Raw genomic sequence first — 2,191 nt, forward strand, 5'->3', positions numbered from 1 at the left:
AAAAACAAGCCTATGAGCCAACCTGACTGCTTTGAGCTGCCCTGGGCTATCGTAGCTGGAGTTTAGGCTTCAAGACAGTATGCTGAAGATGGGGATGAGCAGAAGTCTGTCTGTCTGTCTGCTTGTCTCTCTCTCTCACATACACATACTATTAAAAGCTGGAACTTAGAGGAACCATGGGCCTCTCCGCCAAACATTGAGAAAACTGGTGACCACAGTCCCACTCACACACATGGGGTCTTGGGGAGCCTTGACCCTCAGAAAAGGAGTATAGGCCACAAGCAGTTAACCGCTCTTGGTTAACTGAGGGGGAATTTTTTTCAAGAACCATGTAAAAGGTTTAATTCAGCTTTACAGATAACAAATAAAAAACTCCACTCAGTTTGGATCCTGAAAGAGTTCTGTGGATGGCAGTGTTAGTTGCATAGCAACAGAAATGTATTTAATGCTACAGAATTGCACCCTTGAAAATGGTAAGTCTTGTTATATATATTTTACCACAATAAAAATATAATAAATAGAAGAATGTTCTTTAATAAATGCCTTAAACATTTTGTAATTTTTCAGAGAAGGGAAGAAATTAGCAGTGCAGGAGTGAAGGAGGCCTGCTTTCTCCAGCCTGCTCGGGCACAGTCCCTGGAGTCCTTGTTCTAGGATCCATCAGGGCAGGAAGTCTCCCAGCTCCCAGCCTCTTGGAGACCTGTTCTTCTCACTGGCTGGAAGTACAGGAGACCTTATTGAAGGCCAGCCTCTGCAACAGACCTGCTGTGTGTCTGGGAGCAAAGGCCTTTCCTTTCTAGGCCGTAGTTTCCTGGGCAATGCAAGGGTCTTCCTGTCTGAACACTGCATGATTCTCTTAGCCTACACACATCTCAAGTTCAGCCTGCCTGGACTCTAGCAGGAATCGTGGTGTCCTGAGGATCTATCCAGCTCTTGGTGATTGCCTTGGTCAGCCCCAGCAGTGGCCTTATGCTCTTCCTTCTGCCCTTCTTCACAGTGGCCTTATGCTTGTCCTTCTGCCCTTCTTGCTGCTGCCGCACAGAGCTGGGACATAGTAGGTCATGCCCCTGCAGAGATAATCACTTCTACTCTGCACTGCCCAGGGCCTGGTACCACTCACACACTTCCCATTTAACACTCACAGGGCATAGTATTTTATGCACAGGGAAGGCAACTCACCCAGGTGTGGCCTGCCAGAACTCAAAGTACAGCTCAGCCAGGTGCCAGGAGCAGCGAGCAGGTTGTAACCAGGAATGCTAAGCCAAAGGCCAGACTGCCGTGATCCAAAGTCTGGTCCAGCCAGTCTCCCGAATACACCAGTTAACGAGTGTTTGTGTGCCTGCCTAGAAAGAGGGAGACCCTGAATTCAACCCCCAGTTCCACTAAAAAAAAAAAAAAAAAAAAAAAAGGTGGTGAAGGTCAGAGGAAGAATTGGGGCACAAGGCCAGAAAGTCCTGGTCAAAAGTGTGATCGGTGGCTAAAACGACCTCAGGACTGGTCAGATGGGACCTTCTCAGGATAAGAAAATCATTGTTGCCTGGGGTGGGGGGGTAGTTTCAATCTTCTTGCAAGATGTTTATTCATCAGCTCTGTCCTGGAACCCAAGGTGACTGGGGGGGTAGTTTCGATCTTGTCACAAGATGTATACCCCTCAGTTCTGTTCTTCTGGAACCCAAGGTGATTGAAAGTGACTGCAAGAGAGAACGGCTCAGAGCAAAAAGATAGAAAATGGAGGCCGGAATGCCAGGCTTGTCTCCTGCTTTTAGTTAACTTTTGGACCTAGATGAGGAGTCAGTGTTGTTTAACGAAAGCAGTTTCTAAGTACCTGTGATAGAATCACCTGGGAGTCCCAGGCCAGAACCCCGACTCCAGGAGTCCAGCATGTCTGGTTCGGCCACTCGCCCCAATATGCCAATTTAAAGAGCTGAGCGCTGACTTGGGGATGTGGCTCAAGTGGTAGCATGACACTTGGGAACACTTTCCTGGGAGGGAAACCGCAGGGGGCCTGACAGGAGAGGCCCGAGGTGCATCCTGGGACCAGAGCCTGGGCAGCAATCCGCCAGGCGGCACAACCTCGCCAGTGGGGAGCCTGCCAGCCTCCTCTGCCCAGTGAACCAGCGCCCAAAGTGAAGCGCGCCTCTTGCGGGCGGGGCCTAAGCCGTGGCGTGGGCGGGGCCTAGCGGACGGGGCG

This window comes from Castor canadensis, chromosome 16 (assembly GCF_047511655.1).
Source record: "Castor canadensis chromosome 16, mCasCan1.hap1v2, whole genome shotgun sequence".
Taxonomy (NCBI): domain Eukaryota; kingdom Metazoa; phylum Chordata; class Mammalia; order Rodentia; family Castoridae; genus Castor; species Castor canadensis.